We start from the raw sequence: 17214 nt of genomic DNA on the forward strand, positions 1-17214 counted from the left end.
CCAGCTTCCCCTGAAGTGGGCAGTCTTGGGGCTTTCCCGCCCTGCCTGGGCAGAGTTTGCACACGCCATTGAATCAGATGCTGACCGGTGCTTTGTGGTCTCTGCCTCCACCACCCACATCATCTCCATGAAGGAGCACTGTGTCCTACTACCAACCTCCTAAAAGAGGCGAGCTGAGCGAAAGACTTCATTTTTTAGGGCTGCTCTGTAGACTCAGGCTTCTCTCTGTGTCTTTGTCTGAGACTCCCACCTTGCCTGAAACAATCAAGCTTGTTGATGAGGAAGAAACAGGGAGTTCTGAAAGGCACCTCAGTGGACTGCAGGTTTCAGAAGGATGTGTATGGAGGAGAATTCGGGATGTGTGTGGAGGACACACACGGTCAGACCCCAGAAGAGTGACGCTGTCTGGGTTAGAGGACAGAGCATGATGAGAACAGCCATCCGTGGGATTACAGAATTTCCTCCAAAGCCTAACCCCACGACACTTATCAGTCTTTCACTTGATTTGACATTAAGGTAATTACTTAGACCTAGTTCTGGGCTTCAAGGCCCTTCCCTGCAGTTTGAAAGCAAACTATTTTACAGAGATATTTCTGTTTCCCTACTACATACCCACTGCACAGACATTATTAATCACTGACGTCCAGGACAGGGTGAGAGCCAGTGGCTTTCGCCAGGGGGTGGCTTCAGAAGTCATAGGCAGAGCGTAATCCAGTATCCATGTCTGTGCATGTTCTAAACTCTAATAATGACCACAGATTAGCATAGACAGCCCAGGAAACCCCAATCCCCACACTGTACAAGGTGCCCTCAGAGGTCAGAAGAGGACACCAGGCTCCCTGAAGCTGGAGGGGTAGGTGATTGTGAGTCATCAGTGGGGCTTGGTAACAGAACTGGGGTCCTCTACAACAACAGAATCTTCACCTCCGGGCCACCTTGCAAACCCCAGTAGTTCTTATTGGTGTCCTTTCAAAGTGAGTATTGACAAGTGAAAAGACAGTGCACTAAACCAGAGACTGGTTGATGATCAGGCCTTGCTTGTGAATACTATATACTAACTATAACAGCACTGGAAATATGGCATGCTTTCAGTCCCCGACCCCCCCACAGTGTCTGTCAACAGTTCATATAACTGTAGTGTCCTTATCTGTCCTCATATTTTAGTCTTTTGCCACTTCTTTTAATTCTTTTAAAAGAAATAACTGCTGAGCTATCTCTGGATCCAATATCATCATCATCATCATCATCATCATCATCATCATCATCATTTCCTCTTCTTTTCCTCCTCCTTCCTCTTTTTTGGGGGAGGATGGGGTGAGGGGGGAAAATCATCAAATGATTTTATTATAAAACATGTGCTATTCATTAGCAGTTGATTTTGTAAAAACACAAATATGAGAACTGATCACCACATCCAGAGTGACTCACCCCCTGTGGCTAGGGGGACCAGGGCAGAGATGACCGGGCTTTCTTTGTACCCCAAGGTACCTCAATCCAGGGCTCCAAGTTAGCTCTGACAAGGGAAAGGAAACCACTAAAATCCCCAAGAACAAGAAGGCCCCAACCACCGTAGGGCTGCTGGTGTTAGTTGCTGTACATTCCGGCCTGTAAGTGTAGCAACAATACCAAAACCCATGGTCAAACAGCTGCTCCCATTGGCCTTTGCTGCCCTGACCCGCTAGCCTCCAGCCTGGCTTCTGCTTACCGCAGAGCACAAGCCTAACATCCACAGGCAGTGTCCGTGTTCAAGTATAAAGGTTTGTTAGGACAGCCCAGATCATGGAGTCATTAAACCTCTGTAGCATCTATTGGGGTCACACCCTTGGACAGACTGGTCAAAGGCACCACAATGCATGAGTGAGTACTAACAATTGTCCCACCACCAAACTTGCTCTCCATCCCCATATGGACACCACCCCAGTCAAGGCCAAAATCTTGACATCAGTAAGCGACTAATAGTCTTATGAACCAGGAATCCATTTCTTTATTAGATGGAGTTCTCCAAAGGTATCAATCAGGCTTGTTCTTAGGAAGTGTCTTGAGATGGCGCTGGAGGATCCTGGCTTTTGAGTTCTGGAGCGGGAGCTGAACAGCCAGGAACTGATGGATTGCTCGCTCTATCTGTGGCCTGAAGGTGTGGTTTAGTTTGGGGTCCACCACCTGAGAAATGATCCTGTCCACTCCTACTTCCAAACGCCCGACTCAACTATGCTCTGCCTCAGCTCACTTCGCAGCCGGTTCTTGTTCATTGCGGGATTCCATTCCTGTTTGTCCAGATGTGTTGACACACAATTATCCACTTTCTGCTTCAGGTTCTGGCTTGGTATCCACATTGGCCGGGCAGTTCGGGAAGAAGCTGTGTAACAGGCCACGGTTCTTGAGCTGCTTCACTATGTGGGGGATGCACCGCAGGTCTCCCAGAGGCGTGGAGGTGAGGTTGACGGAACTGCCTGGCCTGCTGGAGCCTGCCTCCTGTTCCGAGGCCAGGCCCGCCACGCCTGCTCCCGCATCTTCCTCCATGGCCGGGCTCCTCCGGGAGACGCGAGCGACCTGCGCTAAACGGAGAGCCTCCCGGAGGAGGTGGCGGCGACCGTGGTAGGCGGCAGAACTCAGGGCGCTCCCCGTTGCTCTTCTTTTTATAGGGTCTTATTACGTAGCCTAGGCTGGCCTTGAAGTCATAATCCTTCTGGCTCAGCCTCCTGAGTGTTCTGATTACAGACATGCGCCACCACACCCAGTGTTTGTGACCTATAAGGAATTCTGGTAGATTTCAGGTTTGTTTGTTTTTTGTTTTTTTTTTTTTTTTTTTCCCCAATTTCTTGGGAAGGGAAGCAAAGCAAAATAAATTTAGAATTCTGTATGTTGAGTTATCCAGCACCTTCTGTAGAAAGGGACCTTTGACCAGAGTGTTAAGCTTCAGCTCTGTGATTTCCTTGTTGATGACTAGAAACTTTTCCCAAAGACTCACGGATTCTGCCCCATTTTCAGGAAAATTTTTGCTCCTCGCATATTTAACACCAGGCACTGCAGGATCCATTATTTACACAGCACATTTCACACCTTGATCAGACATTTCAGAAATACTGGTCTAGGAGAGTTAGTCCTCCCAGCCGGAACTTCCCCAGCACTCAACTAAATGGGACATGAATGAACCAGCTTTCTCTTTCCTGCTTACTAAACATGCTTATGGCTGCTCCAGTACTTCTTACTCACACAAACCTGTATACACACGTGCATGCATGCGCTAGTCAAAAGCTTTACCGAGACTAAAAATTAGTAGGCAAAACTGGAGATGAGTTCCCAGTGAAAGATGAAATGCACTGTGAACTATGAGCCATAGTACCAGGAGCAAGCTCAGATCTACAGGAAGAAATAACACAGAGGGAGGAAAGGAAAATAAGTAAGCGTGTGTGTGTGTGTGTGTGTGTGTGTGTGTGTGTGTGTGTGTGTGTGTGTTTGAGAGAGAGAGAGAGAGAGAGAGAGAGAGAGAGAGAGAAAGGAGAGAGAGGAGAGAAAGAGAGATTTAAAACGCATATGACTTTTAAACAAAATTGCTTAAGACAGAAAATGTAACATTCTAGTGTAAAGTTTTTTACAGTCTTTACATAGCTTTACAGTCTTTACATGACAGAAAAACAAAGACTAGAAACTTAAAGATATGAACAGAACTTTTATGCACAAGACTCTGTATATTAATTGGTGCAATGTTAACCCTTTACATATTGTTAAAGTTGAATATTTAAATGCCTAGAGAAACCACAAGAGATTCAACTGATAGTTACAAAATGAAGAATTAAAATGAAATATCAGAATTTATTTAAAGCAGGAACGTAGCAAGAATATCAGAGTCAGATAACACAAAATCAAATCCATGTAAACTAAACATTAGTAGGAAGGATGTAAATGATCAAGACGTAAGATATCACATTCACTTTAAATTTCTAATTACTGAGACTTTCTTACATGCACATAAGTGTTTTGATCAAATTTGCTCTTCTCCCTTTCCCTTCCAGTCCCTCTCACACCCCTTACACTCCACTTCTCCTCCCAATGCCATGTGCTCTTCTTTTAAACCCACCGAGTCCACTTATGTGCATGGGTGTGGCCGTGTGGGAGCATGGGCAGTTTATCAAGGGCTGATTCTCTGATCAAAACTCATTCACCTTCTCCTAGAAGCTATAGGTCCTCAGCTAGGGGTGGGACATCTTAGGGCCCTCCCCATCTCTGCTGGAGTTCCGTGGGGCTCAGTCGTGTGCAGGTCTTTTACATACACGTTAGCCTCTGTGAGCTCTTGTGAGCACCAGCCTGTAATGTCTGGGAAACACTGTTCCACAATAGCTGCTTACTATCTCTGGCTCTCACAATCTATCTGCCCTCTCTAGCATGATCATCTCTGAGCCCTGTGGCAGGAAATGTGACAATGATGTCCCATTTAGGGCGGGCTCTAATTCCACTGTCTCTTAATCTCTGTACTTTCTACTTGTGAGTCTGTATTAATTTTCAGCTAAAGGAAGCTTCTCCGGTGAGGCTTGATAGCCTATGGGCACAAAGATAAGTGCTTAGGAAGAGTTCAATACTGTGTCCATTTAGCAGAATAATAGTAGTAGTTGCTTTCCTAGTAAACTCAGTCACTGGTTCTTGTTGCATGAATCCCAAATTGTTTTTTAATAAAAACCTGGAGATTTTGGGGTAAATGCTGAAAGATCAGAGAGACAAAGGAACAAGCCACAGGCACTTCTCACCTCGCTAACTCCACATATCCCCTGACTGAATGCCTCTGAGCCCTCAGCCGAAAGGGGTCTCTGTTCCTTTCTCCTCCTGCCTTATATGCCTTTCTCCACCCAGCCATATTTTCCTGTCTCAACCTTCCTAGTGCTGGGATTAAAGGCATGTGACTCCAAAATACTGAGATTAAAGGTGTGTGCATCACTGCCTGGCTTTGTTTCCCTTTTAGACTGGATTAATCCCGTGTAGCCCGGGGTGACTTTGAACTCACAGAGATCCAAATGGATCTCTGCCTCCCAAGTTCTGGGATTAAAGGTGTGTGCCACCACTGCCTAGACTCTGTTTAATCTAGTAGCTTGTTCTGTTCTCTGACCTTCAGGAAAATTTTATTTGTTAATACATAAAACAAAATATCACCACAGTTAACAGTTAACCTGGCCCAGTTAACAGTTATAGTTCATTTTGTGGAAGAGGCTTTAAATCAGATCTGAATGTGATTGGTTACTGCTGTAACTTTTGTAACACTATTGCACATTGGGCATATCTTGCTAGGCCAGTTATTGTAGCTCATGCAGTTGACAGCTGGATAAGATCAATGGTTACTTTTCTTCTCTGATAGTTTGTACGGCACCTTCCAGTGCTATGAAAGCTGGCCAGTAGGGGTAAGGCTTCCAAGTAAGTATCACTTTGATTTCATTTCTCAAATCCTGGGATTCAAGTATGTGGTGTCTTCAGTAATAGGGTCTTATCATCAGGTCTGGAAGGTTACTATGAGCAATAGCAAAAACTGTAATTTTTTTTTGGTGGTCTAAGTGATCCCACTGACCAACAACTTGAAAGGAGGTAAAACACACCTGTCACATTTGTTTGATAGCCTATGTTGTCTTGGGGGAGGCACTGTCCTCTTATTATAGAGTAAAACACACACACACACACACACACACACACACACACACACACACACACACACACTAGAAAAATTATCCATGGCATATAGTAGTCAAAACACTAAATGTATAGAACAATTGAAAGGTGCAAGAGAGAACGATCAAGTCCTGAGGCTTATCATAATAATGACTGATTTTTCAATGGCTATTTTCAAAGCTGAAAGGCTTTGGACCATGTTACCATGAGTTTTGAAAGACTATGTAAGACTGTCATAGTCAAGGGGGGAAGAAACATTTTCCATAATAAAGCAAACAAAAGGAATTTTGACCACCACGACAGCCCTACAGACAATACTGGAAGGAATTACTTTGGATTGAAGAAAAACACAGTCAATTTTTAACTCTTTTTGACACGCAGGCGTTTAACCCAGGACCTCACACATTCTAGGACAGACCTCTACTATTGAGTGACATACTGATCCCCAGCTCTTCATTCTTTTCCACCTTTTCAGTTAGCTCATAAGTGGATATGTTTGTGTACACATGGAAATAAAACAGTATTTATTATTTGATAAGCAGGGCAGAAGGAAATTCAGGAGAATGTATCCCTATGTCTAGGGAGCATAAGACATTATCTGCTAATGCTTTGAGCAGCAGGCCCCTTACATACGTGATCCTCCTGCATCTTCCCAGTGTCTCCACTCAGTGCCATGTCCATTTAGAAACACTAGAAGGGAGGCAGTTGGCAAACACCTCAGAATTTCAGTTCAGAGTTGTGTGAGGCTAAGACACTTTCTCATCCTGTCTCAGGAAACGCCCAGTCCAGGGGACGCAGTTAAGGCTGCTTTGATGTCAGCACTATTTAACACTTTTAGATGTTACTTAGCAGAATTCTGGGAGTTTAATATAGAAGAGGAGAATTGGAGTTAGTTAGCCTCAGTCATCCAACATGTATTTATTGAATTTCTACTTTACATGGGGTACAGAGCAGCTAGGATCCAGCTTTCACCTGACCTAGCCCCTGTTCTTATAGTGCAGGGCTTGGAGGAAGGAAAACAGATCATGGCAATAATTCTGTTCAGTGCTGTGGTAGGATTGAGCACACAGGGGCGCACACAGGCAGGTCTTTATTCAGCCCTTAGAAGGTTTGAAAGCCTCTAGGGCAGCTTGCTGGGATAGGAGGAGTGAATCTGTGTGAGCCAGGTGAATGTATACGTATATGTAAGGAACAGGGGGCATGGCAATGAAGGAGGCGGAGGTAGAGGTGGAAGTGGGGGTGGTAGAAATAATCTAAGCAAAGGGGAACTTAGCGGCAGGGACATAGCCCATGTCACAAGGCCTCAAGTGGCCTTAACATATTGCCCACTACTTGTTATATTTGTTATACTATACTGGACACGAGCATGTAGGCAGAGAGGGGCAGTTACTGAATGTACGGATAATTGGGCAACATAATCCAGTAATTACTGTACGAGCAAGAGATGAGAGTTATTGACCCAGAAATTCCCTGTAAAGGGGCTTTCTCTGTCCTTTCTGTTCCCAGAGACGGCTTGTGCTGATGTTGGAGGGGAAATCTGCACTTCCAACCCTCCTGTCTAAGTAGGTCAGGATTTGCTGACACCCTGGAAGCCCGTGTTATTTTTCAGTCTGCTCGAACACTGCACTAATGAGGAGTAGGTCATGGGTTTAATCCCCTCTTGGGCCTCTTAGCTTCTCTCTGTTCTGTAGCCGCAGACAGAACCCTTAACCCTGTGCTGGGCCTTCTCAGATGCCAATGGCTAGCCCAGAAGGCTGATGAGACCTCTTGGGCAGATTAGAGAAAACTCTTCTCCACTCAGGCCCTCACAGGAGTATGACTTCCAGTGAGAATTCCTGTGACCTGGCTTCATCTTCATCAATGTGATCATAGTTTGCCGAGAATACTCAAAGCATTTACTGAACTCTTACTGTATCTCTCACCTCAGCTCCTGCTGAACATTTGCAGAAAGGCTATAATCAGAAAATTCTTAGGTGGAAACTAAAAAGACTTATCAAGTGTCTGCTGAATTAGGAAGGTCTCACTAAATTCTCCAGTAAGAGGACCCAAGGCGCTAAGCCACACACATCAAAGCTCAGTCTCAAAAGTCTGTATATAATGTGATCATTTTGCAATACAATCCATAGCCCCAGGCCTGAGCTGGGCCTCTGTGTGCTCATCACACAGCTAAGCAGTGATAAGTTCATTTAATGTTCAATAAAACATGTCAAAACTCAAGCTGGCCAAGGCCACTTCACTATCAGTCCAACCCGATACTGTACAAGCGCTTGTGGACCCTTGTGACTGCCCACCAGAACTAGAGCATAAGGTCCCACTACAGAGGACACCACACAGCTTGATTGTAGGATGTAGAGAAAACAGGCTGGCTTTTGGCTGGGAACTTCCTCCCTGCTGACTAGCATCCAGCACACCAGAGGGTGCTAAGTGGGCTGCTGGGGGAGAAAGGGCATCATCCATCTTGCCAAAGGTTCGCTGCAAATCGTGTGAATCAGGCCATTCCTCTGGGCAAGATGTGCTCCTGGTGAAACTGTGCCTAACTGCTGTGGGGGTCACCATCTGTCCGCTGGCTGCATTTTAGGACTGCTCTGTGGAGGTGAGGGGAAGGGGGATCCATCCTGGAACCATAAGCCCAGCTAACCACCCAGTTCTGGAATAAATCAGAGATACCTCTTCTTTACAACCAATGGTGGTGAATTAGATTCATGTCTGCCCAAGATACAGAGAATATGTGTCAGCTGTGGGCTCAGCCCTAAACACATCACCTGTACCACCCTCTCTAAGGCTCAGGGACATTGCGGAAGAGGGGGTAGGAAGTATATAAGAGCAAGAAGGTGGAGTCACGGGCTGGAGTAGACAGGGGTGGGAGGCAGTTGGGACTGGTTGGTATACATTGTGCACAGGGGTGAACTGCCTAATAACAAATTTAATTAAAAACTTCAAAATTATTTTAGCAAATGAGCTCATTTGCATTTTCATATAAACTTTAGAATATTATTATTTATGTCTGCAGAAACAGTTGTTGGGGTTTTGACAGGAATTGTGTCGAACCTCCATATCTACATAAGGAGAACTGCCACATTTACTGTAGTAAATCTTCTACTCTTTAAAGAGAAGAACAGAACTTCATGTGTTCAGATCCTGTGATGTATTTTTACCAGTGTTTTATAGCTTCACAGCACACATTTTCTTAGATTCACATGTACTTCTTTTACTCTAGAGTGAATGTAACACTGTCATACTTAATTTTTGTTGGTTTCTGTGAGCTTTTTGTTAGTATATGAATGTACCATGTCTGTGTTGGGGTTTTTATCCTGTATCCTTGCTAAATTTATTGATTGCCAGAATTTTTCAGATTTCTGAAACAATTCTGCATTTTATCATGATACACCCTTCTGTCTTCTCTCCACATGTCCTGGGATTCCTTCTTTCCTGACCTGTTCTGATGACATTCTTCAGTCATTCCTTTCCATGTCAGCCCATGATAAACTGAACCAGCTTTCCCAGTCGAGAACACCTCCTCTCATGGTTCTTTTCACCCAGGATATTTTCATTAAGAATAGAAAACTACCTTTAAATCCTGTTCTTTCAGTATTTGAAAAACATTGGGCTACTTTGTCTTTGACCTTATGACTTCTGAGGAGAGATGGACTATATGGTCTTAACTGTGTTCCCCTGTGAGTGCTTGTCCCTTTGGATGCTTCCAAGAACTTAGCTTTGGTCTCTAAGTGTAAATGTGCCTCCCGGTGGGTTCCCTTTAGGTTTTCTTGTTTAGACCATAGCTTTGTTAATTTGCTGGAAAGGGAATCTGGTCTTTGAAGGTTGTGCAGCTGACAAGCAGAAACATGCAAATTAGAACTAGCCACTATTTCCAGAGTGTCTTCTCATGGCTCCTACACCTTCAACATAGGTTTCTATTAGCTAGATTGTCTAGCCTTCAACAAGGATTTCTTCTGGGAACCCATGAAGAGGTTCCTGGTAAAAACCATTTAAGTTGTTTTCTTTTATAATAAACATGTCTTACGTGGGTTTACAACTTTGACATGTGTAGAACAAGGGGAACAGGGCTGTCATTTGAACACTGGCTCTTTTGAAACCTTCTTCTAACAGCCAGATGGTAAGGGCCACGATGGCATCCTTTGGGGAGAGTACTTGTCTACAGGAAGATTTCTTCCTGGTTGCATTTCCCTTTATAGAACTGTCACCTTTGTGGAGGGCATGAGGTTCACATGCTCTCAACTAAGCATTAGAGAAACCAGAAATCTTAAGCATTCAGGCTTTTCTTCTCAACAGAAGGGATTTATCCTTGTTCCATCCAAAAGGCTGGAGGAGTGGATGTTGATTAGTAGCCCAGTGATCTTTTACTATCTGTAGGACCAGACCTCACCCAAATAACCCACTCCTTTTTTTTTTTTTTCTTTTCTTTTTCGAGACAGGGTTTTTCTGTGTAGCTTTGCACCTTTCCTGGAACTCACTCTGTAGACCAGGCTGGCCTCGAACTCACAGAGATCCACCTGCCTCTGCCTCCCGAGTGCTGGGATTAAAGGCGTGCGCCACCACCGGGCCACAAATAACCCATTCTTAGGAAAGAGGTTTTTTTCTTTTTTGTTGTTTGTTTGTTTGTTTTTTGCGGTGCTCTTACCCTGTGAGGAAACATCATGAAACACGACAGAATCCACTAACAAGAGTTTTATTAAGGTAAGGGAGAGGGACAGATGTGCACAGGCCTGCGGAAAGACATGTGAGTGAAGTGGGTCCAGGAATCACGGTGCCGGCTTATAAAGGCTGGGCCGCGCCTGCGCACACAGGGCCATGTGACTATTCCACACGTGCGTGTAGATCACATGGTTGCGCTGCATGCTTTATGAAACCACAAAAAGCCACGGGGTGAGACGTTTTGACCCGGAAATGACTAGGCAGAAGTGGCTAGGTCCCGCAGGGCATGCGCGACCATGCACAACCATGGGGGCATGTTGTGAATACATATCAGAGGTCCCATGTACTTTGCAAAAGAGTTTGCCATGATGCTTATCACAAACCCTTCCTCCCCAGACCCTTATCCTGAGCTTTGGTGTGATAATTGTCAGGAGGAAACTTTTTTTCCCAAGTTGTACTGTGCTTAAATATGTTAAAAATAAAGCACTTGGGATCAGACTTCAGAAGTTTGATCAGCTCGGCTAACTCAGTCATATGAGCTGAGCTTCCTTCTTACCTCACAAGAACTGAGGATGTTTCTCTGTGACTGGAGAGCTTCGCTACTGCTCTTTATCCTGCACACTCAGGGCACACTCAACTTCTGTGGGAACAAGCTTCCTTTTCATTAGTTATCATCCCCCTTCCTCCACTGTCCACCTTGACTCTTTTGAGACAGGGCCCCTCGCTAAACTATAACTCACCACTTCAGCTTGGCTAGCTGGCTATCGGACCCCCAGGATCTACCTGTCTCTCCTCCCAGCACTGGGATTACAAGTGTCTACTGCCACATCTGTCTTCTTCATGTAGGTCCTGGGGATTGAAATCACATCCTTATGTTCACAAGGCAAGCAAGTTACTGAATGCATTGTCCCTCCAGCTCCAGATCTTTGTTCTCTGGTCTACAAGGCAACAGAGCCAACCTACCAAGTCATCTTAGAAATTCATCCAGGGCTCAATTATTTGCTTAATATTAGTGTTTGATGAGTCGATTGCTATAGTTAGTAGATATACACAGCTATAAAATGAAGTGTCAGCTGCCAAAGAATTCATAGTTTACTAAGGAAAACAAAATACAAGTTAAACATGATATGTTAGTAGATATAAACCAAGGAGGAGTAACTAACTCCAGTTTGGGGGATGGGTACTGGTAAGACCTTAAGAGGTCTCAGGAGTGGAGGTATGATACCAAGTTCCAAATGACAAATTCAAGTTCTTCAGTTCATGGGTGGCAATTCTGGTAGGGAAGGAGGTTCCCAGCAGAGGGAGGGGAAGCCTCTGTGAAGGTCTGGAGGTGCGGTAAGCACACTGGCTCTGGCATCTCTAATTGGATTTGACTGGGGCTCAGGGCACATAAGGTGGTATGGGCAGTTAGCGTTCTGACCATCAAGAGGCCATTCTACCTCTTGCTCACAAGGGAATCTGAATGTGACAGTGTGGGGAAGAGGTATTAATTTATATCCAACTGGAAAGAACGCCATGTAGGAGGCTGGCCACTGCTGAATCAGTTGTGTAAGATATGTGTCAGATCCTATGGGGCGGCTGGGTGGACCTGCTCTCAGACTGTGGGGAGGAAACCTGCTGAATGAGCCTCCTTTGGAGTTCCACTGTGGGTAAACAGCTCTGCTTAGAGCTCTACCCTCTGGGCAAATAGCAAGTTGTTTTTGAGGGGAGGAGACTCAGCTGGTGGTAGCTGGTGCTGGAAGAAGGAGCCGCCTAGGCTTGCTCAGGATTTTGAGTTCACAAGTAGATCACAGGAAGCTGAGAAATCCCAAGAGGCGAGGGTGTGGAAAAGAAAGTCTGGCCAAGGCCAAGCGGGTGTTTAAAGCTAAGCAGGTGAACTGGGAGAGGGACTCCCCGGTTCCCACCAAGCTTCCTGTAGCCATCATGAGATGGTATAGTACACGGGTCCCCTCAGTTGAGCACTTATGGCTTTTGGGTGCTGAGTTCCGGGCTGAGCCCCTTTCTTGAAATTGTAGTAACAATAGCTGACATGTTTCTGAGCTTGTTTTGTCTCATGTACTGTTTTAATACATCAATGTCTTTTCTTAGACCATTTTCCTCCACTTTCCTGGGAGCCAGAGCAAAAAGGGGCAGGCTTTTTTTTTTTTTTTAATTGTAAACCTCATGTCCAACCTCTACAGAAGATCTGAGAAAGAGATAGGGAGTGAATTGGTTACGGTTGGACAATTTAAAACTAGACTAAGTAAGGAGAGTGCGGAAGGGAGGGGAGAAAGAGAATGAAAATTGTGGATATTTGGAATGTGCACGTCATCCTTAGTGTGGAGAGAGGGAAATATCACAGAAGACAAACAATGAATCAAGCAAGACTGTTTTCATGGTCTCATGAACTGTTCAGTAGGCCAGATACATTAATCACCCACACTCTTGGGCATTACATCCTAACCTGCTCTTCCAATCATCAGCTGCAACTCATTTTACCTCTCAGCATTAGAAGAAACTCCTTGTTCAAACCTGAAGCTTGCTTCTAAAAGATTGACATCTTATCTCATGGTGGAAAGCTGACAGTTGCTTTTTCTCTGGGGTTCATATGTCAAGGCACAGTGATGGCGCTGAGGTTAGACCAGAGCATGAGAAGATAGTCACAAATAAGGTTCCAAATGCTTCCAAGACGTGGATTCTAAACCCCGGTAAGATGGCTGCCTGATTCCATCCTCAAGCAGGTGCAATTTGGGAATGGAGCTGAGAGCCCTTGTCAAGCATCTGGGAGAAATAGCCCAACTGTCCTTCAGAGAATCTGGGTTTCCCAAGGATGGGAGTCAGGGTCTTGGAGGACTCGGGGTAGAAGTTATAGTCAAGGCTTTGTAGCACTTCTTGAAAGGTACATCATTGGGCCAGAGACAAGAGTTGTTCTGTCTGAGCTTTCTCTGACCTTGGGAGGAATGAGAATTATGATAAATTTAGGAATAACGTGAGCCTGGAACAGGCCCTCAAGTGTCTCCACTAGGAACAGCAGACCAAGCAGGCCAACACTTGGAGCTATGTTGAGAATCTTAAGAAGACACCTGCCTTAGTCATGGTCACTATTGCTGTGATGAGACACTATGACCAAAGCAACTTGGGGAGGAAAGGGTTCAGTAGGCTCATGCTTCCTTAGCACTGTTCATCACTGGAGGAAGTCAGGACAGGAACTCAAATATGGCAGGAACCTGGAGGCAAGAGTTGATGTAAAGGCCGTAGAAGAGTCCTGCTTACTGGTTTGCTCCTCATGCTTGCTCAGCCTGCTTTCTTATAGGACCCAAGGCCACCAGTCCAGGGATGGCTCCACTAATTAAGAAAAAAGCCCCTACAGTCTTGTCTGCTTAAAGCTCTGTTTTCTGAAGGCATTTTATCAATTGAGGTCCCCCTCCAATCAGATCACTTGTGTCAAGTTAGCATAAAATCAGTCAGCATAACAATATGAGGGAATGGCACCATTCATGTCAGTTCCTGTCCTGCTTAGCATAGGCTATCAACTTGCACAGCCTCAAATCTTCTGGGAAAAAAAGTCTTTATTGAGTAATTGTCTTTATCAGTTTGGTTTGTAGGCTTGTATATAGGGATTGTATTGATTATTAATTGATGCAGGAGGGCTCAGACCACTGTGGGTGGCACCATTCCCTGGCAGGGGGTCCTGAGTTGTATAGGAAATTAATGAGTGAGCCAGCAAGCAAGTTTCCTCCATTATTTCTGCTTCCAGATCCTGCTGGAGTTCCTGATATGAGTTCCTGTAACAATGGACTGCAACCTGAGAGTTGAAATAAACCACTCCTTCATTATGTCGCTTTTAGTCAGTGTTTTATTCCAGCAACAGCAAGGAAGCAAGAACATGGTCCACACCTTGAATAACTCTACAAGTTTCTCCTTGTGATCTTGGATTGATCTAAGAATAGGTACCTTCAAGTCTACCTTTACATTAACGTCATTTCTACTGTATTTCAGAAAGAACAAACTTCAAATAATTGAGGTTATCATTGTCCCCAAGTACCCCAGGTGGTCAGTTCATACATTCTTATGTTCATTTCTTCCACAGTTGTTGACAGAATGTCTTGAACTTACCTTCCTTGGTTCTAATGATCCTTGACTCCCCCAAGAGACAGCTGGCAGGAAGACATCTTAGAAGCACAAAGACTTTTTCCTGCAGCTGTGACAAGATGGTGTGAAAAGGGTAGTCACAAACTTCAGGACAGCCAATGGCTCGCTGGAGAAAAAATATGAAGAAAGCTTTGCTTTTCACATTTGTCCCTCTTTTCTGGTGACTCAGTCATAGCAGTTTGTCAGCTTCTCTTGTGGAGAGTGAAGTGGGAGGCTGGTAGTAGCAACACTGGCTTCCAGCTGCCTCCAGTGCCTCATGATGATCCGGATTAATGTTCCAGGTTGGGCTGTTTAGATATGTCACCGTCTGAGACGTGAGGGACCACAGAGCACTTGATATTACAGAAGTAGTGGGCTTTGGAATCGGCCAGGGTGAAACTCTTGCATTTTCTATATTGTTTCAGAATAAGATAGAAGTGAGATTTGTGGTTCACGTGCATTGAAAAGCTCTTTCTTATCTCCAGAGTGTCAAATATGCCTTGGGAATGGGCTAGGAGTTTCCTGTCCTCAGCCTGTCTCATGAGGGGAGGCTGATGAGTAGTGATGGCTTGCTATTTAGCCAAGTGATTTGGATTGAATCTTGTTTTTAGCTCAGCTCTTATAGAGGTAAAGAAATTACTGCATGATCTCACCCTTGGCCTGCAGCCCTGAGCTATCACGATAGCAGAGTCAGCATACCAAATGCAGACACCTTCATTCTCATCTCAAAATGACTGGACCCGAAAACAGGAGGCCTTTTTTCCATATGAATTTTATTCTTAATGTTTCAAGCCTGTGGCTTCCTTCTGAGGAACTTCTTTGGTAGAGTAGAGAAAGGGAAGAGAGGAAAGACGGAGTGAAGGGGAGGAGATAAAGCCTTTACTGACACACTCAGGCAAACTTCCTCATGTGCATCAGAATTCAGGTGAGTGCATACCCGGGCCTTTGTGAAGGGCACTGCACAAATGCATGTGGACCTTCCCCCCAGAGTTTTAGAAACTACAGTCACCAGGAATACAGCAAACCTTTGCTCTGCTTTGGAGCAAAACAGGCCCTTTTTGGTACTCCTGTGCTTCGGAGTTCTGCAGCTCTCCAGCCTGATGTCTCACTCGCTCCAGCTGGCAGCTTGCCCTACAGCCCTCAGCCTTGTTCCCTCCAGTGAGTATGCCAGGCAGCATGTTTGCTTTGCCCAGAGCCTCGAGGGACAGCAGTTCCAGCTCTTCGCTGGATGCAAGCATTTCAAGTAAGCCTTGCAAGCTCAACAGAACCCGGAGGAGCTGCACAGGAGGAATCTGGGCGAAGCTGTGAGCCTGGCTCCACTTTCATCTCTAACCTGCCCCCAGTCACCCATCCTGTCCGCCTGAGCCCAGGGTCCAGGAGGCTAAGGCCCTGGGGAGTACTGTTCTCACCCAGAGTTCTGTCTTGGAATTGCACTGCTGATACCAGTGTCTCTTTTTCAGAGGGGAGTGCCTGGCCCTGGGCTGCTGAGGAAATGCATCACTTACCACCCTTCAGAAAGACGGGACAAAGGCCTGGGAGACAGCCCAGCAGGTGGAAGGTCTTGCTGTTTCAAGCGTGAGAACCCCAGGTTAGAAGCCCAGGACTCAAGTAAAAAGCCACCACAGTGGCACACGTGTGTCCTTCTAGATCTGGGAGGTGAAGACAGCAGGCATCTGCTGGCCAGGCGACTAGCTGAGTCAGTGAACTTCAGGTTCAGCAAGAGACCCTGCCTCAAAAAATAAGGCCGGCTAGATAAAGAGCTACAGGCAATTAATGTCCCTGAGAGAGGGAGAATCATTCCCCAGGGATAAGCCTCCTGATTGGTCATCTGATCCCAAGTGGTCAGCCCTGAAACTATGCATACCAGCAATGCTAAATGGACTCAGCAAGTTGTATTTATACATGTATATGTATACACACATGTAGCAATAATAATTAAAGAAAAAAAGACAGAGAAAATAGGTGAAGAGCAGTAGAGGGAGATACTCAAAATTGACCTCTGACATCCACACAGGCCACATATGCATGCTCCTCTGTGCACATGCATGTGTAAACATGTACACACACACACACACACACACACACACACACACACACACACACACACAACCTGGGAACAGAAGAGGTGTTTTCTGACTGAGGAGAAGGAAACTGAGAGGGGCTTTAGAAGTAGGGAAGCTCAGCTCAGGTGGCTGGAGAGAGCTTGGAGGGAATGAAGACCCGGCAGGGTTAGTCTTTCCTGATGCTGTGAAAGGCCAAGGCCTCCCAACAGGGCTCTTCTGCGCTGTCCTCAGGACTACCATCTATTGACTTTCTAGATGTCTAGACAAGTATGTATCCTGCCCAGGCCTAGGAGTCCGTTGATGGATTCAGCTTCTCGCATAGGTATTCCACAGAACAAACAATTAGGAAATGTTTGGTGGCCTCAGTCTACCTGTTAACCATGAGCAGAACTCAGCAGTGGGGGAGAGAGTGAGAAGGCAGGTGAGGTGTGAGGCAGCTTCATGGAAGAGAAGGGTAGTTGGCCCTTCTGTGAGTCATGGGCCCTAAACCCTTTCAGGAAGTCAGCATAGACTTCTGAGAACCCCAGTGCAGGCTTTGCTGTCAAGGCAGGAAGGAAGACGGCAGCTGACTGCCTTCCCTTGCTCCCTCCCCTCATCTTCTTTAGGCTCTATGGGATGGAGGGCAGCAGGTCTCTCTTTAGATACCCATCACCAAATTGATGGCTCTGCCTGTGTGCACAACCCCATATTTTTCCCATTGAAGAGGAAACAGGGACATGAGCTGCTTCATCTCTTCTTA

At 45.5% G+C, this 17214-nt stretch overlaps 1 pseudogene; it reads right to left on the reverse strand.

The window, feature by feature from the left end:
- Nucleotides 1–1961: 1961 nt before the first annotated feature.
- Nucleotides 1962–2659, reverse strand: LOC102920887 (biorientation of chromosomes in cell division protein 1 pseudogene; annotated as a pseudogene).
- Nucleotides 2660–17214: the final 14555 nt, after the last annotated feature.

This window comes from Peromyscus maniculatus, chromosome 7 (genome assembly GCF_049852395.1).
Source record: "Peromyscus maniculatus bairdii isolate BWxNUB_F1_BW_parent chromosome 7, HU_Pman_BW_mat_3.1, whole genome shotgun sequence".
NCBI classification, from domain to species: Eukaryota; Metazoa; Chordata; class Mammalia; order Rodentia; family Cricetidae; genus Peromyscus; species Peromyscus maniculatus.